The sequence below is a fragment of the Crotalus tigris genome, unplaced genomic scaffold (assembly GCF_016545835.1).
Source record: "Crotalus tigris isolate CLP2741 ecotype Arizona unplaced genomic scaffold, ASM1654583v1 scf7180000018016.4438896, whole genome shotgun sequence".
In the NCBI taxonomy this organism is placed as follows: Eukaryota; Metazoa; Chordata; class Lepidosauria; order Squamata; family Viperidae; genus Crotalus; species Crotalus tigris.
Genome location: NW_024096778.1, coordinates 685,738 through 700,115, shown reverse-complemented (window position 1 = coordinate 700,115; position 14,378 = coordinate 685,738). Strand labels below are relative to the sequence as shown.

At 44.3% G+C, this 14,378-nt stretch overlaps 1 protein-coding gene across 8 annotated transcripts in view; it reads right to left on the bottom strand.

Annotated features, from left to right (window-relative positions):
• COL12A1 (collagen type XII alpha 1 chain) overlaps positions 1-8,629 on the bottom strand; it is a 135,524-nt gene extending 126,895 nt beyond the window's left edge. Inside the window, exon 1 of one of the 8 annotated variants that reach the window (XM_039346632.1) lies at positions 8,387-8,629. The gene's annotated coding sequence lies outside the window, so the exon portion shown is untranslated. Of the gene's footprint in view, positions 1-4,894; positions 5,276-8,386 lie in introns of those variants that run through there. The other 7 variants (XM_039346637.1, XM_039346633.1, XM_039346630.1 and 4 more) reach the window with 7 other exon arrangements.
• Positions 8,630-14,378: the final 5,749 nt, after the last annotated feature.

Genomic DNA, 14,378 nt, shown 5'->3' with positions numbered 1-14,378 from the left:
CGAGGACTACCAAACCTGTCATAAGTCAAGGACTTTCCCTGCCCGGGAGTGCCGCGCATGCATGGTGCCGCCCCCTGCACCGGCCGAGACGTAGCTGGCAAGCGGCAGAGATGGAGCAGGCCGACCACCGGCTGCGCCACCATCTGGCCCAGCCCAAGGGAGGTAAGGCACCCACCGGAAAAGGGGGGGAAATGGCAGACAGCCTTGCTTGGCGACCCCCATGAAATGGTCGATCGACCCCAAATGGGGTCCCGACCCATAGGTTGAGAACCGCTGCTCTAGATCTTTGCAAGGTGAGTATCCACAGGCTAGTGCCTATGGAAAACCAGCAGGGGGGAGGGAATAGCCAGGGTGAATGTTGCAGTGCCCCTGCAGTCATTCGTAAGGGTGAATGTGGTTCTGCAATATTCCTAATCTGGGGACTGTATCGTAAGTAATTGGGGGGGGGGTTATGTCACAACGTTCGCTAAGTCAACTGACATAACTCGGGGATTACCTCTACAGTTCTATTTCAATAAATACATAGAATACCAAAAATAAGAACAAGCATTACATATTTCCCTGAAACAGATAGTCCTTGACTTACAAATGTCACAAATCACACCAATCATTAAGCAGGACATCACATGACTAACCCAGTTTTAGAACATTTTTTGTGTCAATTGTAAAGCAAATACTATGGTCGTTAAGCAAACACTGTGGTCATTAAACCTACAGGCACTTTTTGCAGGAAATCGGAAGTAAACGATAAATGCCAGTTTCTGGGGGGTGGAAAAACATCATAAACAATGGTTACATATCTGTGCAATATTGCAAATGGCCATAAATGCAGGCCAATTGCCAAGTGCCAAAAAATGCAATCACATTCCTGTGAAAGGGTGGACAAACATCAGAATTTTGAATCCAGGTTGTAATTATCTTTTTCAGATCTGTTGTAACTTTGAACAGTCACTAAGTGACTGGTCCTTAAGCGTGGACTACCTGTAATCTAGAACAGGAGTCCCCAATCCCCGGTCCATGGACCAGTACCGGGGCCGCGGCATGCCAGCAACCGCGCCGCACAAACAAGCAAAGTCCCATCTGCAGGATGCAGGCAGCACACAAAATCACGCACCCTCCAGTCCACAGAAAAACCTCTCTCCCCAGAACCGATCCCTGGTACCCAAAAGGTTGGGGAACTCTGATCTAGAATAAAATTGCCAATCCCCTTTCCTGCATGACTATCAGTATTTTTAAAAAAGGTTCTAGTGCATTTAAAATTCTGCATTTCACAAATGCACACAAAAATGATGAGCAATTCAAGCTGAGTCTTTATACTCCTGTCCACCATGCTACCCTTGAGAAAATTCAGGCATCAGCTCCCGTGATGGTAATGCAGAAGACTCTTTGCAAGAAAAAAGCCTATAGTACTTTCAACTGGGAGTTTGGCTTCTTTTTCACAACCGTTAAAGCACTTAGTTGAGGCTAACCTTTGAAAGATTCACAGTAGTTTGGAAAGGGTAATAAAAATTGCTCACCCTACTTACAACTCCTCAGCCTTTTTACTCCCACTCCTCCCTGCTTCCTAAAATCTGAAACAAATTATACATAAGGGGATGTAACATACCCTTGAAATCTGACACCCACATTGAACAGCCCCAGACACAGCCAGATCATTTTGTTCACATACCCCCAGAGAAAAAACAACTCCAAAGTAAAAGATGAATGGTGGGGAGGAGGCAGCCCATTACATCATCAGGCCAGAAATATATTGTTGCCTGCAAATCTTTAAACTGACATCTCTTCTGAACTCAGTAATCCTTCTGATTATTTTTTATCTGTCTGACAGAACAATCTATGGCAGTGTTTCTCAACCTTGACAATTTTAAGACATGTGGACTTCAACTCCCAGAATTCCACAGCCAGCATTACTGGCTGTGGAATTCTGAGAGTTGAAGTCCACATGCCTTAAAATTGTCAAGGTTGAGAAACACTGATCTATGGGTAATGCTAAGGCATTGAGTTTCAAGTGAGCTCTAGAGCAGCCTTCTAGAATTCTGTATCCTTGCAAATCTCACAATACATTTTTACTAATGAACGTAATGGGGTCTGAGGGCTTTATAGATATAAATCAAAGTATATATCTGGGTTTTATTAAAATATCCTAGCATGAAGGAAAAATAAGATGGATACTCAAGGCATTGTTTCTTTGATTCATGGGGAAAAAAATCATTTACAACTAGAAAACATATGCCAATGTGTGAGATTTACATAATTTAACCCAAGTTGTAGAATTCAGTATTATGAATTTAAATAATTTGCATTATTAATTAAGGAGATTTTTAAATCTTCTACTCTTTTTCTAGACACTCCTTTTTTAACCACAGATTAAACAGCAATCAATCTATGTCAAAAATTAGTGGAGTAGAAAAGGAAAATTTGGGGCATCAGACAAATGTAGTAATTCCAATTGCAACAGCTATCTGGGTCGGTTTTAAAAAATACACCCCTGCTCGAGAGTCTTGGACTATAATCTAACACAGATCTGGACACCCTTAATTTGTATGGCTAAATCTGAAACTAAATGAATGCTTATTGGAGAGTAAGTTCCATATGTATCAATACATTTTATTTCTGAAGAAATGAATAGGATCATATAGGTAATGTGGATTGTGACCTTCCTAGATTGTGACCTTCCTTTCTGACAATGATTCAAGTACTTTGAAAAGGATAGCCAAAACTAATTAACTTTATTTCTTGTTGACTATTGGATGAATTGTGTTCTGCCTCATGGTGAAATAGAAGATAGAGCTAGCAGCAGCATTTGTACATAAATATTATCTACTTAAATGAGTTTATGTTTTGTGCCTTCGATCAGTGGGCAACTACCTGGTCAAGTCCTTGCACTTTTCTTGGCAAGGTGTCAGAAGTGGTTTGCCCTTGCCTGCTTCCTATAACTGAGAAAGAGTGGCTGGCCCAAAATCACAAAGCTGACTTTTATACCTAAGGTGGAACTAGAACTCACAGTCTCTTGACTTTCAGACTGACACATTAACTACAGCACAAAAACTACAGCACTTTAAACTGAAGTTGATTGAGACTCGCTAAACTGAAGCTGAGACTTTCCTATTGTTAATATTGTGCTCTGGAATTTGATTTTTTTAAAAAAACATTCTTTGACTTCTTCTCTATCCATTAAGCAGTATATATTAACCATCAGACCAATACCACACCCAAATTACCCAAAGCCAAGCAGTTGGCATAAATCATTAAGTGATTACCACATGAAGGGAAGAAACTTTTATGCCGTTCAAAGGGAATTTTAAAGCAGAATGAAAAACAGCACCTGTATTAAATCACCCAACCAAACTGACAGAATTCACCAATGCTTTGCTGGACCAGAGCCAAGGGCTGACACTCTAAAGAGGAAGCAGGCACACAGCATCTTTTTAAATGCGAAGATAAAATGCTATGGCAACAGCTCCACTTCTGTATTACACACAGTTATACACACACACACACACACACACACACACACACACACACAAACTCTCTCTCACACACCTCTAAAGATAATATATAGTGACTCCTGCTTTGGTACAAAACCAGATGATCAGGCAGGTTATTATTTTGGATCCATCCCTATCCCAATGCACACAAAAGACAGATACAGACAGACACACGCAGAGACGCACACGCACTTAAACCGCGGACGGAAAAATCGACCTTGCATATTTGCTTAAAAATACATTTAAATGAGGGGAAAGGAGAATCTACGCGTCTGACGAAGACGTGTTTCCAGGCTTAGGGCGCCCTCTGTCGTCCAAACCCTTTGCAAAGAGCAAACAAAACTAAGAGAGGCAGGCGGGCTAAGAATACTTGAAATTTTTGTCCCAGTGACTTTCTTCCTGGAACTTCCACCCTCCGAATATATAAATCTCTATCTCGTATCCTAACAACGGGGTTTCTTTATATACTTCTACTTTCCGTTGCAAACTTTATGAATGATTTCGGAATAATTGTTTTCGCACTGTTACTCAAACAAAAGCAGATCACGCTGGGTGATCAAACCTAGAAAATGTAATTTGGAGGCAATAAAAAGTACATACGTAGCATAAAATCCAAAGCCAAATACAGTAAACATGCTATTTTGCTCCAGCAAGCCAACGACTGGCCACCACGAGAAATTTACATATAAGGAGCTGTTTGCACAGCCGGAGAAAGGACCGGAGCGAGAGGCAAGAGAAAGAAGCTTCTTAGGAAATACAGTACGAAGAAAATTGTCTAGTACATAATTCTGCATAGTTCTTGCAGAATTTGCAGGAAAATAATTACTGCCCCCACCACCGACCAGGCAAACGAATAAAACGAAGTAGAGGAAAGTGACCTCATATCTGAACTCTCTCTGGAGATGAATTAGTCCAGAGCTTCTGTATGAAATTACACGCAATCGCCAAGGGGGACTTTGGCAGCACCAGCGGGAGAAGCGACCAATTCGCGGCAGACTTCTCAAAGCCAAACGGCAAAGACAGTAGGAGAAAAGCGCTCACGGGAAGACTCCCGCCTTTATTCTCGCCACCCACTCCTGATAGTCCGCGGCTCTTTGAAGAAAGCAAGGCCAACAAAATGCCCATGAATCCCCCCGGATTATTCGATCCGAATAACGCTCTCCCAACAGACACCGGCATGCACTTTGCGCGTCTAAATGAAAGGCCAGATTCCCACGCGTTTAGAACATCAAACCGCAGGAGACCCGAAGGGCTCTTTCACACGTACGTTCGACCCGTCTGCGATTCTCAAACCGCAGGCGCAAGCGTGTGCACAGTCCACGCGCCCTGAGGCAGGCTGTGCTGCCCGGGAAGATTTGCCAGCGGATGGAGAGACGGGATTCCCCGACTCCGCCGCGCGCACAGACCTTAGAAGGCGGAGGATGGGATTAGCAGGGATGGCAGCTGCCGCGGAGCCCTACAGCTGCCGCTTGAGGAGAGGCCAGGAACGAGGAGAGGCTCCAAGCACCTTGGGCTAAGGCGCGGCCAGAAGCAGAGGCAGCAGCAGCGGCGGCTGCTGTGAGAGGAGCCGCCTCGCTCGGTCGGTCGGCGAGGCTGCGAGGGGTCGCTCCGTCAGGGAAGCCTTGCCTTCACCAAGTGGGAAGAGCCTCTGCCCAATCTTGCTACTTAATAGAGGGCTGTTCCCAAGTCTCCGCGGTTACGAAACGGCGGGAAAGGTGGATCGGTGCCATGGGATGATCTATGACTGTGCTCTTCGCTCCTCTCCAGCGGGGCTATAGGGAAGCGCCGATCTTCGCCTTCTGGAAAGTTGCGCATACCTCGCCGCATTCCTGAGGCATGAGGAGGCCCGCGCGAGCGCAGGAATTGCCTGGCCCGCCGCGGAAGGTCGAGGGGGCGGTGGGGGGGGAGAGAGGAATGAGCGCGGAGGGGAAAAAAGAGAGGGCGGTGAGGGGGCAGCGTCTGGCCTGCCAAGAACACACGTAGCCTTCTGCCTCCTTTCTGCTCCAGAGCCAAGCGGCAGCCGGCTCGGCAGTCGCTTGGCCGAGACCGTTGCCAGAGAGACGGGGAGCTCCAAGGCTGTGTCGGTTGTACCCAGGACGGCATGTGCAGAGGATCGTTGGGCTTCTGCTAGAGAAAACCTCCGTTTTTGTTGGAGAAATATCCCTTCATTGGGGGATAACTCAAGTGGAGCCCCTTAAGACGAAAAAAAACCCCACCCTAGTTTGGGACCGTTTTCCAAAATTGGAACCCATAATCACATGCGCACGGCTTTCTGGAAACTCCAAAGTCTTAACTGGCGAGTCAGAAGTATACTAGGAAATTAAAATCCAGAGATGGAAGAGAACCGCGAGGCTACTATAACGTGCCATCTTTGCCTTGATAATGAAAAGAACCCAAATCATACAAGGGCTGGTAGAAATCCTTCCAACAGCAATTAAGTGCCCGGGAGAAATCGGAACTAGGAACGTGGCTTTCTTCTTCTCGGGATTCAACCTTTCCCTCCCTCCCATCCTTTGATCCCACTGGAATTTCTATCCCACCCATCCATTCGTGTCTAGGCGCACAACTCCACGCGTTCTTCCAAGTCACATTTTTACTCAAGGCTACAGATTCCCACAGATTTACAAAGAACGGAAGCGAGCTCTCGGATCAAAATCCTCAGGGAGGTTCATTTAGGGGCATGGGCCGGAGGGGGGGGGAGCGAAGGCAGACAACCAGAGCATTTGATTTTAAAGGAAACGTCTGGACCGAGGTAGGCCGCGAGGCGATTCACGTGCCCGCCGCGCCGTTCTTCTCGTTGGCACGTGGCTCGAGCAGGATTTCAGCGGGAAAAGCAGAGGGCGGTGCTTGAAAGGCGAAAAAACTTTTCCAGATTTTCTTCTGTTCCATCCTCAACCAGCTCAATGGCTGCTTTGATTACCGTTGGTTGCTAATTCCCGAGAAGTTTATTTTTCGTGCAGAGTACCCACCAGAAAAGACAAAAAAAAAAAAGTCGGAATGTGAAAGGAGTCGATTCGTAAATTATATTAATTATAATAAGTGCGCTGCAGAACGGGACTGCTGTTTTTGCCTAAGGAAAGACAAAATGTGCTAAACTAACGCAGGTTTAAGAATCCAAGGCAGCTTCCAGAACTGGGTATATGCGTTTCCTGTCAATGCACCCAGTCCGTGCAAGAAAAGTATCTGTTTTCAATTTACTCTCGTCCCATATATTGAATACTAGTGCTAATGCAAACATAAGTGGGAAATACTAGTACCGGCTCCCCAAAAATACTAAGCAGTCACGGAGGACAACGAGATTCGAAAAAAACGCCCAGCGATTTGATGTACTTGAAAAAGCCGCCCAAAGAGGACTAAGCCTTGGGAGGATCACCACCACCACCAATAGGGGCCTTTGAAAGAGTCCAGGCAGCGGTGAAGCACCTGGATGTAGAGATTTCTCTTTCCCGGTTTTAAGCGGTTTTACCCAAATTGCTAAATGGTCACTGCACCTGGGCTGCAACTCCCATAGTTCCTAATCGTGATAAGGAGTTGTGGGAGTTGCAGCTCAATGCACGGGGAAAGGCGGTTCTGAGGTTACCTGGAAGTTCTGGTGCTAACGCGTTTGGCAATCCAGTCATAGCAATACCTCCTAACTTTAGATGTCTAGGCTGGACTTAACCTTATCTCTTGCTAAGACAAGGCACAGCATCCTAGCAGATTGCAAAGGGGTGTCACTAAGGGCGTTTGGACAGATTCCAAAACAGGGAAGCCCTCACACAACGAGCAGCACCAAATCTCCATATTTTGAGGCAAGACAAAACACACAGGGCCAATTCCAAATCACAAACTTTAAGTTTAAAAAAAAAAAAAAGATTAACCATTTGTCCGGGATAGTATAAGGACTCCCCTGGCAGAGGGGTTGGACTAGAACACCTCCAAGGCTCCTTCCAGCCCTGTGATTCTATGAACACCTAGACAAACTGCAGGACTAAATTCAATAACAATCAATTGGCAGATAGTCTCCACCACTAATCCCCCGTGAAAAACATATGAGATTAAACATTTAGCCGTTCTGATTCCTATTATGTTAGAGCCATTGGGATCGCGGGACACTTCATAGCCACTTCGTAGCCATCAGAAGCTCCCCCTCTCCTCCAAGGTTGTGAACGAGCCTGTGCGCGCATTCACACAATCCGCTTCCACCCAGTCACAAAAAGAGAACAGAACGGCCGCGGCTGAGCACAATTCTTTGTGGGGAAAAGAGGAAAATGTCCACTTTCTCAATTAGCCAGAAAGGAACGGAGGGGGGGGAGATGGGGGGGAGAGAGAGACCAGTAACCGCAACCCCGCCGTACTGCTATCATCCCCTGCCTCTTTTACAGACCACCGACCTCCTACCACCGCTTCGCCCCACCATCGGCCTATCAGCAGCGCATCCAACCTCTGCTCTTCTCCAGGAAGGAGGGCGAGTCCTTCAGCCTGTGGTCCAAAGGCGGTGCGCCCCCAGAGACACCCCCGCCCCGTAGGCGACCCTCCCTTTCTTGCTTGGGACGACGGAGCTGCAAGGCGCGCGGCGAAAATCAACTTAAGCGCTGTTCTTGATGCGGTCCTCGCTCCTTTAAACCCCCCCCCCCAGGATAACAGACCCTTACCCGAAGGCTTGGTGGGGAGGCGTATCAATCCAGCAGCGCAAGGCAGATGACACCTCCACCTAAACCCACAGTGGTTAGGAAGGGAGTAGGAGAAGAAAAGGGGCAGAATAGTTTGCAGGGATGGGGGTGAGAATAAAAAAAGGTGTGTAAAATGGGGAGAGGGGTAAAGAAAGAAAAGCTAGCCTCTGGGGAGGCGAGCCTCGTCCCTTCACGCGTGGCCCAAGACTTTCGTCTCCTGCCTAAACATTAACAGAACCGACGTACATGATGCCCACGCCCCTCCGAGCATATATCCTCGGCGTCGCTTCGTGGCTGTCGCTGCGGTGGCACCTGGAGATGGTCAGTCCCAGCCGCGCTCCTGCATCTTCCGAGCGATGGGCTTGTGGGGGTTCAGCTTCAGAAACAGCCCGCCCGCAGGAGAACAAAAGGTCCCAGCTTCCCGGCACGGCTACATCCAGGGAACTCTCGTAGCTAAGCACGCGTTTTCTTGCTCGAGTCTCCCCACCATTCAGAAGGGTTTCTTTTTAACCCTCCTCTGCGCGACCTTTCCACAAAACAATTGGGAGTAGGAGGGTGTCGGAAATTCTAACAAGGGTAATTTGTTGTCCAATAGCGCACCCTAGCGCTATTAATTGTTATTGCATTCATTTATTTTGGGCATTGAAATAATAATAATAATAATAATAATAATAATAATAATAATAATAATAATAATAATAATAATAATAATAATAATATCCCAGGTCCTGGGTAAGGACTCGATAGGTAGACAAAATGCCAAATCCAGTCTGAACATCTGGCTGACTGTGCGATGATCAATAATAACAACAACAACAACAATAACAATAATAATAATAATAATAAACAAAATACAAAGACCTACAAATAAAAATAGAACAACTGTGGCAAAGGCAAGCAAGGATAGTACCAATAGTAATAGGCGCCTTGGGTGCAATCCCAAAACAACTGGAGCACCACTTGGACACCATTGGCACTGACAAATTTGCCATCAGTCAATTGCAAAAGGCGGCTCTACTGGGAACAGCTTCCATCCTGCAACAATATCTCTAACACCATCAAACATCCACATCTGCCTATCCCAGGTCCTTGGTAAGAACTCGATAGAAAAAAATGCCAAACCCAGTCTGAACATCTGGCTGGCTGTGTGATTAATAATAATAACAAGATATAACACAGTAACATTACTGTATTCAATTTTTTTCACATAATTTGGTATATTAATATATTTTTATTATCTGACAGTTGTGGAAACAACAGTTAAGAACTGCTTTTTGATAACACTTTGATACACTGATGTTTTTGATACATTAGGGCTAAGTGTCATTTGCCAGAAACATATAGATATATTAATAAAAAGTACAATTGTAGAGGGAAGATTAATCTTAAGAATCCTATGTGATTTTTTAATCCTGTACTTTCAGTTTCAAATCACATGCTATATGCAGGGTTACATATTTCAATAAATTAGGAAGCTTTAGTATATGGTTCATCCATCTAAGTATAGGTAGTCCCTGACTTATGACTACAATTGAGCCCAAAATTTCTGTTGCTAAGCAACAGAAAATTACTAAGTGAGTTTTGTCCATTTTAAGACCTTTCTTGCCAAAGCTGTTAAGTGAATCTGGCTTCCCCATTGACTTTGCTTGTCAGAAGGTCGCAAAAGGTGATCACATGACCCCAGGGACACTGCAACCGTCATAAATACATGCCAGTTGCTAAGCTTCCGAATTTTGATCACGTGACCATGGGAATGATACAATGTTTGTAAATGTGAAAAACAGTCATAAATAACTTTTTCCAGTGCTGTTGTAACTTCAAACAGTCACTAAACGAATGGATGTAAGTGTAAGGCCAGCTGTATTATTTTTAGTGATTGTCATTGGGTTCCTCGGGAAACACACAATTCTGCCTGGTAGAGGTTTTCATAGCCAGTATCTGTTGGGCTTCAGAGTTTAGTGAACAAATTTTCTGACATTTCAGAAGCAACCATGGCTGGCAACTTCAAAAGTAAGGTGCTCATGGACCATAAGCAAATGAGCAGTGACTCAGTGGACTATTGCCGTTAAGTCAAGAGCCACATCTGGCTATAAAGACAGACAGGTACCAAGTGGGCCCTGCTCAGTTGCCTGTCATCTGCATGGAAGATGCCTTGCCTCTATCTCGGACATGTCAAACCCGCGACGTCACGTGATGTCGCGCAATGTATCGGGATGGTTTTGCTATTGCTGGCAATGGGGTGGGCACGGCTTCCGGATGACGTGTCCGGCCCACGGGCCGGCAGTTTGACACTCCTGCTCTATCTGTTTTCTAGACACTCCACCTTCAAATTTTGAAGCCTACCAGATACTGCCTGTGAAAGTCTGCACCAGTTAGAACTGTGTATGTCGAAGCCCCACGCTGCCCAACTTCTACCTGGGTTTGCATATTTGAGCAGATTCAAACCTTCTGTTTGACCTATCAGAATATAGACCCCTCACCACTTCCTGAGGAGTCTAAAGTCATCCTTGTCTCATTAATAAAAGACTTCACACACATGTTTTCCAGGTTTGATTTATAACAGCTGCTTTTTCCAACCAGAGCCTTTGAAAACAGAAGATTTCCAGGCTTTGTTCCTTTCTAACAGCAGCTCCCACTCTCATTGCCTGCAATTCCTAGTGTGGCCCATCCCCTTGGCAATCATTTCACCCTGGACTTCCAAGTGGCTATGCTTTCTGCCGGTCAGCAGTTACTTTATATAACCTTCTTTGATTGATCCAATGGTGGCCCATTAAGTCAGTAAATCATTCTCAAATCTAAAAGCACACGATTTAATTTATCAATCATATCTAGGAACCATCCATTTCCCTCACAGAACGACTCAGGGCGGTATACAAATAAAATATTTAAAAAGCATAAAAACAGTATATAAAATTTAAAAGAGTCAAGCAATGTTAAATAATAATAATAATAATAATTAATAATAATAATAATAATAATAATAATAATAATAATAATAATAATAATAAAATGGCTGGGGGAGGGCTTTCAGGGCAGTAACTATCCCCAGGACTGCATGCTACTCTGTGAGTTCCAAGCAAGGCTAAAGAGCCATGGCTTTGTGACTTTCCAGAAGACCAGGAGAGTGGGGCCTGCGTCACCTCTGGGGGAAGAATAAGGTTAGGGCAACAATAGAGAAAGTTCACTTCCTGGATCCTTCCAGTCAGAATTATTTGGCTGATGGGGTCCGCAACAGGTCTTCCCTGCCTGACCGGATGGTAGGAGCTGATGTAATGGAATGAAGATGGTTTCACAGGTAACTTGGAGCTATCTTGAATCGGACCCAGAAGCAGATCAGCACCGAATGAAGCTTGTGCAACAGAGGTGTTATGTTCCCTCTAACCCTTATATCTCCCAGTAAGCTTTCTGTTTCTGTGCAGGCTGTGGGAAGCATGATTCTCCTGCTCTTTAACTCTCTGCCCACAATATTGCAATGGTTCCTTTCCCTTTGCTTTAATTTTCAAACATCTTTAAGTTGTAAGGTAGGAATCCAGGAACTAAAAAAAAACCCCTGTTCCCCGTTGCTTTGATGATTGGAGCATCAAAGATACAACAATATAAGGATAAGAAATTAAAAGAAAAAATTTGTTCTAATGTCAAAGAAGATAATCTGAAAAGGAGAAGTGAAGACATCCATGTGTGCAAATATCTTGAATAGCATGGAGACTAGTGAGGCCAGAACCATCTCTAAAAAGAAAAAAAAAAACAGCCACACAGGAGCCATTCAACAAGGTTTGCCTTCCCTGTAAGTGTAAAGGTCAAAAACCAGAGGAATAACCAGAGGTTTTGTGATGGCCATAGCTAAATTTCGTAGCTGCATTTGGTTTGCACTGAATTCAAAATTCAAACCAAGTCAAAATAAACTCATGGCACATATTCCACTGGGATGTTAGTTCAACTAATTTGGAAGTAAATCCCACTGAAATCAGTGTATGTTTGAGATCACTGCTAGATAATCCACTAGCACTTCAGTTTTGGTAAACAAATGCCCTGATACTCTTCTACCCAGAGATTACATCCCAGAGTTCTAAAGGAGCTGGCAGATGTCATTTCAGAACCACTGTGCCATATCTTTCAAAAACCCTGGAGCACCAGGGAACTACCAGAGGACTGGAAAAGAGCCGATGTGGTTCCCATCTTCAAAAAAGGGGGAAAAACCCAGACCCAGAAAACTACAGGCCAATCAGCCTAACATCGATACCTGGGAAGATAATGGAAAAGATAATAAAAAAACAGATCTGTAAATATCTAAAAATGAGTAAAGTAATAACTAAAAATCAGCACAGGTTTGTTAAGATCATGTGAAACCAATCTTATTTCATTCTTTGACAAAGTAATTAAATTAGTAGAGCAGCGAAATGCTGTGGGCATAGTATACCTAAACTCAGTGGTGGGATTCAAATATGTGAACAACCAGTTCTTTGTGTGGATGCTGCTTCCAGAAGTTCATTCTGGGCTTGGGCAACAAAAAATTAGCTACCGGTTCTGTTGAACTGGTGCGAACTGGCTGAATCCCACCACTGCCTAAACTTCAGCAAGGTATTCAATGAAGTAGATCACAAGCTACTTCTTGGTAAGCTAGAAAAAAAGTGGGATAGATAGCATCACCATCAGATGGATTTGTAACTGGCTGACAAACCATACTCAGTGAATAATCCTTAATGGTACTATGTCTACATGGAGGGAAGTAAGCATTGGGGTACCACAAGGCCTAGTACTCTTCAATATCTTCATAAATGACTTAGATGAGGGAATAGAAGGGGAACTTATCAGATTTGCAGAGGATACTAAGCTGGCAGGAATAGCCAACACCTAGATGATAGACTCAAAATCCAGATGGATCTTGACAGACTTGAACACTGGGCCCTATCTACAAAATGAAATTCAATGTAGAGAAAAGTAGTCTTACACTTAGGCAAGAAAAACCAAAAGTACACCTATAGATTGAGTGAAACCAGGCTTAATAGTAGTAACTGAGAGAGAAATCTTGGAGTCTTCATGGACAATCAATTAAATATGAGCCAACAATGTGTGGCGGCAGCCAAAAAAGCCAATGTAATCCTAAATTGCATTAACAGAAGGATTCAAACAAGATCGTGTGAGGTACTAATACCCTTCTATGAAGCCTTAGTAAAAGAACACCTAGAATACTGCAATCAGTTTTGGTCAGTTTTTGGTCAGCAGTTTACAGATGTCAACAATCTGGGTCATTTTACTGACCTCGTAAGGATGGAAGGCTGAGTCAACCTTGAGCTGATCAGGATTGATCTCCAGACTGTGGGCAGAGTTTGCCTGCAATATTGCATTTTAACTACCCCAGACAGAGGTTTGGAGGATTCATTCAAATGCTTTTTGGCAAAACTGAGGTGAGCAAGTTCTTACTCTTAAGGAGCCATCATTTCTATCTTGCCATAGCCTCATGAATCCCGTTTTACTTACCACTTTTCTAATGGTAGAATTATTAATATTGACAGACAAAGTAAAAGAATTTGCAGATCCCTGGTTGTTTTTCTAGAACTTTTTGTGGCTTCCTGGGCACTTTTGTTTTGAAGTTACACAAATCTCGATATCAAGATTATGTTTGCGACTCTCCATTGATAGATCTTCAAAGCTATGTTGTAGTCCATTCCAAACTGAGAGAGACGTCAGTGACTTTTTAAAATAAAAATTTGGAGGACTTCTGTAATTTCTTTTGAGCGGGTCATGAAATACCTCTAGAACAGGAGTCCCCAATCTCTGATCCGTGGACCAGCACCAGACTGTGGCATGCCTGAAACCGGGCCGCGCAAACAAGCAAAACTCCATCCACGGGATGCAGGCAGTACATGAAACCATGCCCCCTCCGGTCCGTAGAAAAACCTCTGTCCACGGAACTGGTCCCTGGTGCTCAAAAGGTTGGGGACCTCTGCTCCAGAATCTATGTGGTGAGTATATTATTATTGGAACCAGTAGTTGTGAGATTCATATAAATCTGGCCAAATCATCTCTCATTGTTTAATAAAGAACTCAAACAACCAGACCTAGTTGTACCCTTAATTGAATTTACTAAAACAGAGGGGCAATTACTTTTTCACTCTAGAACAGTGGTTCTCAACCTGTGGGTCGGGACCCCATTTGGGGTCGAACGACCATTTCACGGGGTCGCCAAACAAGGCTGTCCGCCATTTTCCCCCCTTTTCTTTGGCCATGCCCCTGGCAC